Source organism: Amblyomma mixtum, chromosome 4 (genome assembly GCF_055824585.1).
Source record: "Amblyomma mixtum isolate Tamu chromosome 4, ASM5582458v1, whole genome shotgun sequence".
In the NCBI taxonomy this organism is placed as follows: domain Eukaryota; kingdom Metazoa; phylum Arthropoda; class Arachnida; order Ixodida; family Ixodidae; genus Amblyomma; species Amblyomma mixtum.
The window spans coordinates 59,307,757-59,319,522 of NC_143015.1; positions in this window are offsets into that span (position 1 = coordinate 59,307,757).

The following is an 11,766-nucleotide window of genomic DNA, read 5'->3' on the forward strand; positions in this document are numbered from 1 at the left end:
GTGCCGATTGTGGTGCGCCTCTGTGTGCATCTTAATGGCTAAGAAGGGAAACAAATACATAGCGAAAGATCACATGGCGGGTGTCAGGTGGCTCCAATATTGGTGTGCCCTTTTCAATCAGGCAGTATTCGGATAAGTACAAGGGGGTTTCGCTTGTCTAAATACAGCGGTTTAGTTGGCTCTTGGTGCGAGTCTGTTCAGACTCTCCAGTGGCTTACCTCTCCACAGAATGAAAGCCGTGATGGCCATAGTTGAAGCCAAGAAAGAGAGCAGCGCGCACGTCAACAGCATGGCGGGCTTGTCGCTGCTCTCCCTGCACCAGTGGAATAACAGCGTGTTATGAAGGCGCGATTGGCGATTGTTACTGATTGGCGAACGAAGGGGATGCAAGTATTTACTTAGCGTGACGACTTTATGCAAATTATAAAGCAAAAAAAAAAGTAAAAAAGTTTAAAACAAGCAAATGCTTTCAAATTCATAGCATGCAAGTAATCTTAAATGCCATGCGTAATTTTCATTGAAAACTTTGTCAGCGCTGAACCATTTTCCTTGGTCAGCGTCGATCAATTATTTTAGGGCTGAAGCGGAAAATAATTTCACAATGCCACTGTTTCTTAATGTGTCGTATTCCTTTCGAAACTTTTTCGCTACTGTGCTGCATATATGGCGTATAATACTGCGTGATTATGGAAGGCCGTATGATCTTGTGAGTACAGTCAGAAATTCTTTGCATTCACACTTACCCAAGTAACACTGGGACATCGTGTATATCTCGTACCGATACGCTGTTAATTACATGGTAATAGCCGAAGCAAAGAAATCGTATACAAATAATTAGCAAGAGTTAGTGACAGGCTGCATGTCTTATGTCTCATATCTTGTTTTCATGTTACTAAGTAGCAACCCTTGCGGTAGCGCAAAGGAAAGGAACGCATCTAATGCGATGGACATCTTCCTTTTTACTTCCCATTTTTAACCTTAACTTTTTATAGATACTGCCACTTTTTTGCATTGTCGTTTCTCTTTCGACCTGGAGCGAGACCCGTCATCTTTTCCTTGTTCTATTTTTTTCTCACTCCTGTAAAGGAAGTATGACTGTATGATCAAACAAACAAACGTATAGCTAACGATTCTGCCCAGTGCTTTTATCCGTGACTCAGCTCCCCTTACAGACGGCCACTGCGTGCCAGCTCTCCTTAGTGATGAATCGCACTTGACGCCTTTAATTTTGTTTTTCCTTGCGCATCCATAGTCCATGGAAATTCTCACCGCATCTATTTCAGCGTCTATTAAGCTAAAGATTGCATATTCTACTTTTTTCTAGATTTCATTGCTAGGCTGACTTCACAATTCGACACGGGCATGCATGAAAAAGGGAATAAATTTATTTATGCAACTTATGTTCCCAGAAAAAATTTATAACAGCAGAGTTTCATGCTGACTGCTATCTTTAACAGCATGATTTATTGATGGAACAGGTGTTAGCTTTTTATTTTACTTACCCTTTGCTCTTAGGTACTGGAAAGAAAGAAAAATTAAGTAGAACCCTTTGATTAGATGCCTCGACATGCGTGCGATAAACTCAGTAGGACTTGAACAAATAAAACTTTGTCATAGGAGCGGGAAAATTGCACTCTGGCTATAATATTGAAATTAAAGACTTGAGGAGGAAGAAGAGATACAGAAAGCGGGCTGTATAGGAATTACATTTTAGTCGAGTAATGAAATAACAAATTTCTGATATTTTGCTTTCATACAGATAAGAACATCTTGTTTTGTTTGCGTGCTTTTGCATAACTAACGCTCACTTGCGGCCAACAAATGAGTACAGAGGGCAGGAAAATAAAACGTCCCCTGAGTGCCACAAAACCAAGCAAAAGATTTCAAGAAGTTCGGCAAATGTTCATATCGTGGTACCGAGAGCACTGACTTGTTCGTTTGCCCTTCATACTGGAAAACTTCTCTTACTCCGCCGTTTCCTTTGAGCGCGCTAGTTTTGCAGCTGGTACGGAACTGACGCCCGCAAGGGTAGCGTAATTGCGCCTGAAGACTGACGGCGTAATCGGGACGTGGTTTAGGCATCGCAGAAACACTGCATAGAGCAGGTGGTTTAGTACGTGACCAAAAACAGGCTTCACCTCTGCTCTGCATGGAACCGCAAGTCCCGCAGTTGCGCAGACTATTCACACTCCAGCTTGTGCTTCATAACGTGGGCAAACCGACATAACGACAAGACCAGTCACACATTACAATGCGCTACTTGTCACCATATGGTTCGAATACATCCTAGAATACTTCTATAGATCCAAGTAAACGCTTCCGTGCAATTTCGTCATTAGTATTTCCGAAGACTTACTATTATTGATTACCCTTGGACAGTACTAGCTATCTGAGTTGCCCCCTCCCCGCCACACAAAAAAAAAACAGAAAGAAATGATTCTTAGAGCCAGGGTTACAGTTACTGAAGTGAAAGCTTCACTAAGCTAGCTGCAGAGAATTTCGCGGGGTCGGGCGCATGGCCACATCTGCGCATGCGCCGTTTCCACGGCAACCGGTTACACCGAGCCACAGGTGTTCGCCGCGTGCCGTCGCCGCCACAGCGCCGCGCGTGATATCACTCAGCTATGCGCCTCACTGCGCATGCGCCGTGCTCTTTCCGCGGATGATGATGATGAAAAGCCTTTATTTAATAAAAGAGGTGAGGCTTTCTTAAAGAGCCCCGCAATGGGTGGAGTCCCTATTCCGGGACCCCATTGGTCGAAGCCGCCAGCTTAGCCCTCTTGACCAAAGCCTTTTGGGCCTGAAGGTCCGAGCAGCCAAGCAGGGCCGCCTCCCATTCCTCTCTGGTAGGGTTGGGGTGGGGGGGGGGAGAGCTGAGTTGCGCTGGCAAGCCCAAACCATGTGGTAGGTGTCAGCCACCTCGCCACAGTGTTTGCACCTGCCAGTGAACGCGGGATCGAAATGTTTTAATACTGCCGGGCACAGCATTGTATTAGTGAATAGTCTAAGTAGAACGCGTTCGTTTGCTTTCCCCAGTCCCTTTGCAGGGGCTGGGTACACGCGGTGCCTATCCTTATAATAAGATGTTATGTCTTTGAACGAGAGTAAAGAGCCACCTTCAGGTTTCAGGTGCTCAGGAGCCAATGGGAACGCCCGGTGAATGAGTGCTCGGGCCGCCGCGTCTGCAGCTTCGTTTCCTGCTAGGCCCTGATGGCCCGGAGTCCAAACTATGCAGCGGGGAGTAGGATCGGTGTCTCGGCTGCAGTTCCTTAGTATAGTCGTTGAGCTAGTGGAGTTATCCAGCCAGTCTCATAATTTTTACACGCCGAACGCGAATCAGTTATGATGTGTTTTGATTTGGTATCAGAAGCAGCTAGGGCGATAGCAACCTCTTCAGCTTGTGTTGTGCCTGGGGCTTGAAAGGACAGACCATCCACCTGTATTTCTTGATGTATGACCGCGGCAGTGTACCACCCCCCGTGGGTCGGCCCGGCTACATCTACGTAGTAGACACCTTGCTTGTTGCCATAGTGGCGCGCTAAGGCTTCCGCCCTAGCCTGGCGACGACCACTATGGTCTTCCTTATCCATCTTAGTGGGGAGGGGTCGAACTCTGACGGCGCGTCTCCAGAGTTCGGGCACTCGGACCCGCTCCTGAATGTGGAAATCGTGTTGGATGTGAAGCCGGGCTAGCAAGTCCCGGCCCGACTTCGTTTGGGCTAGCCTCGTGTATTGATTTGTGAGATGGGCTTCCTTGAGCTCCTGAAAGGTGTTCACCACTCCCAATGCAAGAAGTCTCGCATTGGAGGTGGAGACAGGAAGGTCAAGTGCCCTCTTCATCATTTTACGGAGTATTACCTCAACTTTGTCTTCGTCGTGCTTCCGCAAGTGTAGATAAGGGACCGAATAGAGAATTCGGCTGATTACGAAAGCATGGGCCAGCCGAACTGCATCCTTGCTTCGCAAACCCCCTCTCTTATTGGAGACGCGACGGACCATACGGCCCACCTGGTCTCCAATTTTGCGGAGCTTGTGCAATGTTGTGTCTACTCTTCTTTGGCTATTGATGAAGAGTCCGAGTATTCGAATTTCTTTGGCCTCATGTATGGGGCCACTTGTTAAGGAGAGATGTATTTTGGTATTGTCCTTAGGTGATGCCCTAAGGTGTACAAATTCAGATTTGCTGGGTGCGCATTGGAGACCACAGTGCCCTGCGTAGCGATCCACTACGTGAGCGGCTGTTTGCAGGCATTCCTCCATGCGCCCTAAGTTTCCCTCTGTGGCCCAGATCGTGATATCATCGGCATACAGCGCATGCCGTATGCCGTCAATGCCCTGCAACTGGTCCGGGAGATGGAGCATCGCCAAATTAAAGAGTAGGGGGGATAGCACCGCGCCTTGTGGTGTCCCCCGCGTACCCATTCGATACGGACCGTATTCTGCCTCTTGGATTTTGATTAATGCTGTCCGATGGGTGAGAAAGTCTTTGATATAGTTGAAAGTGTTGCGGCCACAGTGGGTCTCACTGAGGTGTGTCAGTATGACACTGTGTTTGATATTGTCGAAGGCTCCTTTCAAGTCTAAGGCAAGGACGACCTTGTCATTATGTGGATGTTCAACTGGTTGTATTATGTCTCTGTTGAGTTGGAGGAGTATGTCCTGTGCCGACTTATGTGGGCGAAAGCCGAACATAGTGTCTGGAAACGTATTCCGTTGTTCCAAGTATTCGGAGAGCCTATCCCGCACCATTGTCTCCATTAGCTTGCCCACACACGAGGTGAGCGAGATAGGCCTCAAGTTGTCTGTGTTGATTTCCTTTCCCGCCTTGGGGATGAAGGTTACTAGAGATGTTTTCCAGTCTAGAGGGAGCGGGGTTTCGCCCTTCCATATAGTGTTGATGTATTCCAGAACGGCCTCATACGCCTGGTCAGGGAGATTGGCCAGAAGCTTGACTGTGACCTTGTCCCGTCCGGGCGCAGTGCCCCTTCTCATTTTAGCCAGGGCTGCCTTGAGGTGAAAGAGTTGGAACGGTTCGTCTAACTCAGGATTATCTTTGCCTGCGTAAAGATACTCCTGACCACAAGGGTCCTGTTTGCAGCAGAGATACTTGTCCCTGAGTGTGTCTGCGAGTTGTGTTGTGCTGCCCTTGAAATTATGAAGTGCTCGTTGTAAGTGGCGCTGTGTTTCGCCCCGGGTCTGCGCGGGGTCTATAAGGCTGCGGAAAAGCCTCCAAGTGTTCTTCCCGGACATCTGCCTGGCAGCCGTGTTACAGCGATCTATCCAGTTGGCATCAGCAAGTTTTGAGGCATACTGAGCTGCTTTGTGAGTGAGATCTAGGATGCGCTTCTTGAGTGTTCTGTTATGTTTCTGTCTTTTCCAACGTTTCGTGAGACTACGCCGGGCTTCCCAGATGTGGAGTAGATGGTTGTCCACCGCTGGGCAGTCCTCCGTGGTTTGTATCTGTGTTTCGTGTTTCTTGAGTGTTGTCATAAGTGTTTGGGCCCACTGCTCGTATCCATCTTTAACCAGGCTGGTTGTGGGCAGGGACTTTCTGAAAGCCTGCCAGTCTGGGAGTCGAGCCTGTGTGAGTGGCCTTTTGAGAGGCCGCGTGTGAATTAGTGTGTTAATGATGCAGTGGTCACTGCCTAGCGTGTCTTCTGTATTGTTCCATTCCACGTGTTGGATGTGTTTGGAAAGTGTGAGATCAGGACACGTGTCCCGAGTCAGAGTTTCCCATTCGTGTGGGATGTGCTGGGTCGGTCAGGAGGGTGATGCCTAGCGTAGAGATAAGCTCCGCTAGCTTTCTACCTCGCGCCTCCCCCTTTTTGTAGCCCCATAATTGGTTGGGGGCATTGAAATCGCCCACAATCAATAATGGGTCCCGACCCGCTATCTTCAGTGCCCGGCTGAAGATATCTGAAAAAGTAATATGTTTTAGCTTTGGCGGACAGTATATATTCAGTATGTGTACAGGGGGGTCAGAGCGTCGCAGGGGTAACACGGTGACCATAGTGTATGAGTATGTTATATCTATGTCGAGGTCTACCTCCTGTGCTGTGTATGACTTATGTACAAGGATACAGGTGGATGGGTCCCGCTGAAATGTGTTATATCCAGAAATTTTTGCTGAAGCCCCAGGTTCTTGAAGCGCGACGATGGCGGCAAGAAATTCTAATGTTTCTAGGTAAAGGCGTAGGTGTGCTCGTTTCGCGTGGTCGCGAAAACCTCTACAATTCCATTGTATTACGCCCAAAGGTTCCTGTTTTGTTTTATGAGGTGTCCGTTTACTGCCCTGAGCCATGATGAAGGCTAGAGGCTGGCTGGCTCACCCCACTCACTGCATTGGTGTTCTGCACCGTAGCGAGGAGGTTATCCTCATTCTCTTCCTCAATAGCGTCGCGGCAAATTTTGGATGGGCGGCCTACTTCCTTTACGGGTCCTGCGCGCCTAAATAATTTTGGGCTAGTCTGTATCCAGGCTGTAATGTTTTGGGTGACTTGCTGAGTAATGGACACAGTTAGTTGCTGAGTTATGGTTGTTACCAGCTGCTGCATTTGTGTTTGGTAGTTCGCTGGTAGTTGGGCCATGTGATCGGCCACATTTTTCTCAATATCCGTCATGCGGCTTTCCATATTTGCAGTGAGCGGAGCACTTGACGGAGCGACGCTCGAGCACGCAGACGCCGGTTCACCAGCGTCCTCCATTGTTTCAGAGACAGGTGGCTCTGCCCTAGCGTTTTGTAATGCGTTGACTTGGGATTGTAGCTGCGCGTTCTGATTTTTGAGAAACGCTAGCTCTTTTCTCAGCTCAAGTTCGAGAGGGGAAGGGGAGGGAGAGGAAATAGAGGCGACACCCGCCCAGTTGCTTACCTTTGATGTTGAGGGTGGGTTGTTGCCAAGGGGGGGGGGGGGGGAAATCCCCGGCTTGGAAAGCTGGCGGCTTGGCCACGGTCCCGGATTTTGTCTTTTTAGAAGCTGGAGGTGGTTGGTTTCCGCTTCCTTGTTGCCCGGCAGTTTTGTCGGACTTTCCCGTCTTGTTCATAGGCGACTTGCCCGGCTTGCTTGGTTGACCCGCTTGTTGCTGCTGGGCTAGCGGTCTCGATCGTTGGAGACGCCGAAACTTGATCTTGCAATCCGCGGAGCCAGTCAAATGGGCCTGCCCGCAGACCATGCAGCATGGGGTGCAGTCATGTTCTTTTAAACCTTGCTCGGAGGCTCCTACGTTATTCCCGCAAAATCCACATCTTCCGATGTCTGGGTGTGGGCAGTTGTCGACCCGGTGGCCGATGGTCCCGCAGCGGTAGCATGCAGGGATTGTCCGTTTATATTCTCGCACAAGTGTGCATTCACAATTGTAATAATGCACGTAGCGGGGCACCTTGCGGCCCACAAAGGTGAGCACCGCCACATTTGTGTTTCCCAGTTTGCGCACAAAGGCTATCTCACCTCCGCGCCACTGCACCTTATTCTTGAGGGTAGCCGTCGTCTCATCAGCCCGCACACTGATCACACCCCGGCACATCTCACCATTAAGCTTCACGTGGCCCCGAAATGGATGGGAGTCCGCTCCGGTCTTGAGGTCAAAGTCTTTAGTCAACTTATTTGCTGCGTCGATGTTTTGAGTTCCACAAACCACGAAGTTCTGGGTCCAGACTGGCCATATGCTGAGCGCGGCGCCAGCGTCTCCTCCCACATACTGGGCAATAGCCGCTCCCAACTCGCCGTGCCGGAAAATCGCCTTAAGGTCCATGGTTTTTCTTGGCTTGAGAACTACAATGATGTCTTCGGAGTTCATTTTCGGCGTCTCTTGCGGACGCCAAAGAGCAGTCTTGTTATACAGCGGCAGCGAAGCGCGATCGCTGCCGGGTGCCTGTGTTGATTTGAGCGACGCCATCGATGCGCCGCCCTTGGATGTCTTGGGACGCTGGGCCCGCTTGCGCATTGAAATCAGCGTAAAGAGGCCTTCATCTTCGATGGGCGGAGAGTTGTCTTCAGGCTGTTGGATGTCGATTTCAGTCCAAGCCATTGCAGTTGGATCATAGCCGCGTTGGGTAGTGGTCGCCATAATGCGGTGGCTTCGGGGAAATTCCCGCGCCTACGGAATCGAGGCTAACCTTCGGCAGGTTTAGCGTTCCGCGGCGTGGCGATGATGAAAAATTGCCATAAAACAGCCCGTTTTGGGCCTACCTGCTCAGGACCAGTACTGGCAGGTTCCTCTCGATGTTGGGAAGGTGATAGTAGCGATTTCGGTGGGCTCACACGAAAAGTTCCACGGTTCCTGGGGAAAATAACAGGAGCCGATACACCGCACCTCTGGTCACACCACGCGCTCGCCCTTTCCGCTGCGGCGCGCGCAGCTGCGCTCACTTGTCAGCGTGATCGTTAGCGTGCGCTCGCTTGTCAGATACGCAATGGATGAAGAGGCGGATTGCAAGCGTACGTACTCAGTACGGCATCAGCAAAGGCTAAGAGGAGCTATGGCGGTGGATCCGGAAGTCGTAGCATGACGCAAGGCCGGCTGACAACGCGAGAAAAAAGCGGGGAAGGCCAAGCGTGCGGCTGAGATGCCCGAAGAACGGGAAGAACGGCTCGCTAAACGACGACGACAAGAAGGGGGGAAGCGACGACAACGAGCCTGGAACGAAGCCGCCTTCTCGACGTCTGCTCAACAACAGCCAATGGAAACAGAGTCAGAGAGACGGGTTAACCCCCAGATTTGCCTCATTGAATTTGGGACTGCAACAAGGCAGTTTCACTAGCAATTAGTGGACAACACTAGCAATTAGTGGACAACCTGTTCGGCAGTGAGTGTGGCGTGTGCGAAAGACTGCGGCACAAGAACGACTTGAGTTTGGTGAGTGGAAGCATGCATCCAACTCTGAGTATGACTTCCCCGAATGGGACGCAGAGAGAGTTCGTCAGGCCAGCGTGTATCGAACGTGCAAGGGCAGTTTAGCTTCATCCAAAGTTCCTCTCTTAAGCGTAATCCATAGCTATGGTTACCCGGCCATGCCACCAAAGGTAGAGCCGCTAAACAGCTATCGCGTATACACTAGGTTTAGCCAAGCTAAATCAACAGCAATTTTTTTAGCTTTTCTGCATCCGTTGGAAAATACCTTAAGTGGCCAGTGCCCTTTGCACCAAAAGAAACCACAGTAGCAACGCGGCCCATATAATGTAGATCTGAGTCGGTATTTTTGAACGTTCTTTTCTTGTTTTTTCACCAAATTTTTATGTGGTGCCAAAAAAAAAGCTCCGTTCAGACCAACGTCTCGGCAGAGCTTGAGTGTAATCTAGGCTTTACAGTGACGTAGGAAATTTTGCCAGCTACTTAAGTCACTCAGCTCATGAGTACAGGAATTACTTATCTACAATCAATATCGCTCACTTAGTACAACATTAATTTTTCGCCATAAGTCAGAGAGGCCAAAACGGTGCATTTTAAGCACTTTCGAGCACCTATCAGCAAAGCAGCGGCTACGTATGCTGGGAACATTGGCATGTTCGTTTTAGCGGGGGTGATTAACTGGTAAGTTGGTTTATCAACGAGCAACTGTCCTTAAAAAAAATAGAAAGAAGATGTGTGCTATCGCCAGGAAAATTCAATCGGACACGACTGGGCATAAAAAAATTATTTCGGTGCGGTCACATAATCAAGTCCCCTGAAATGTATGAAGATCTGAAGAGACATGTATGCTTTATCAGCGTGCAAAAATATCACGTGGCTGAGTCACAGGGTAGAGCTGCAATTTTTTTTTTCAAAACACGCATTCGATGGACTTTTCCGTGTGATGTTGAATGAATCAAGATATTAGTAGCAACGTGGATCATCTTGGAGGCCCTCAATGAATGAATGTGGCTAAGTGCAGGAGACCTACTGTTTGAAAGCAGCAAGTGAATGCGTGTGCCTCAGCCGCTGCAGTTTCCTACCTGCCGAAGTGGTCGCGGTCGACTGGAAAGCCGAGGTCGCCATTTCGGTCGGCGCAGATGTCTGATCGAAGTGCGGCTGTCCATACGGCGCTTCTGTGTGCGAAGCAGGGTCGTGCTGACCGTATGCCGGGGCTTGAGCAGCCGGGTCGTAGGCAGTGTTGAACATGACGCTGACTAGGAAGATGACCTGCGAATGAAACATGGCACTTCTACCCATTCGCAGCATGTACTACAGGGAGTGGTATCTCGGCTGTCTCTATTGAAACATCACAGCGACCCCAGTGGTTGTTCTCTGCATCAAGTTGGATGTTTCCGTTATGTACATGGTTCATTCAATAATGCGCTTGAATATGATGGAACTGGCTACGGATTGGACTCGCTGGCAAAGCGGTTCCAATGCTTTGTTTTGATGTTTGCACAAAAGTTCAGTTTAATGATATTTGAAGTCTGCGATGTTTAAAGCTTGCTTTTCCACTTAATAAAAATTAATATAGGCAGCTTAGCAGGAGATTAGACACTTTTTTCAACGATGAACTGACTTAGGCCGTCCCTAGGTACTACTAAAAGAAATTAATCTACAGAATCTGTTGGAGTAAAATAAGAGCCTTACACATTGTGTTTCGCACACTTCGCTATCCAGTACGCCAAACGGTATGTTGCAAGTTTTCCTCGGTATTGAGTTGAGAACTATGGTGCCCTCAAGACTCTGCAATACTGAGCTTGCGAGCGTTTTAACCCTGACGTGTCATCGCTTAGCGGCGCAGTGAACCCACAACAAATGCCACACATTGCGTAACGCTGCAACTTTTGTGCCAAGTACGCCTTTATGCACACACTTTACAGAAATTCGAAGCAGTCTCTCAGCACTCAGACCTCATTCGTGGACTTCTTGTTTGGCTGCAAAGTGCGCTACCACGCCGCGAGCTCCTTGCGAGGTGTCGTGCCAGTATAGCGACGCAGGAGGGACGCAATTTCGTGAAAGCGTTTGCGAACGCGATAACATTAAGGCCGAGGTCTGTGTACGCGAAATTTCGGGCAAGACACAAGCGACGGCGGAGTGCGACAAGTTGCTCCCTCAAGAGACGTATTCTTCCCGCGTCGCTTTGCTCTTCGCGTGAATCTGCATGCACAGAAAATTTTGCCTGTAGCCCGAAAGTGTACGGGAGATTAGCCAATCATACCCTGCGGTACTCGCTTCTGGGCTTCCGGTTTGTATGCTCCTCTCTGTCTTCGACTCAGCAAGCGCACCAGCTTGGCCATTGCCGCTGGCGCTGGACCGCCGCCTTAGAGGAAATATTCCATTTGCCGTGGCTGTGAGGCAGAGCCGCAAAATAAAAATAAAAGAGCAATCTTCTTGTCGGTAACGGGTAGCTAAAAATTCAGGGGCACTTTGACTGTCTAAAGTGCGTAGAGGCGAAAGCGTTTTCCGCACCACTTTCGCTGCTTTTGTGGCACTGGTGGCATCACATATAATCGAGTACTAATTACTAAGTGATGACAAATCACTAATTAATGCCTGAATACTAATTCACTGCTAATTAATGGCGCTTAAGTTTCGCCTTTACGAGTGGATAGGATAGGATAGGATAGGATAACTTTATTCGGCTCTAGCACAAGGTTTTTTTATGTGGTCAGATGAGTCCATCCGCAACGGTCGGTTGCCCCTATTCCAGGGCTCCGCTGGATGCTGCCGTCAGCTGAGCTCGCCGTATCAAACCGATCTGGTCATCGCGGCAGTCGCTGGAGAGCAGACCCTCCCATTGCTCCACACTTGGGTTTTGTATAACTGGGACGATGTCGACTTTTTGACATGCCCATGTGATGTGATACAGTGTAGG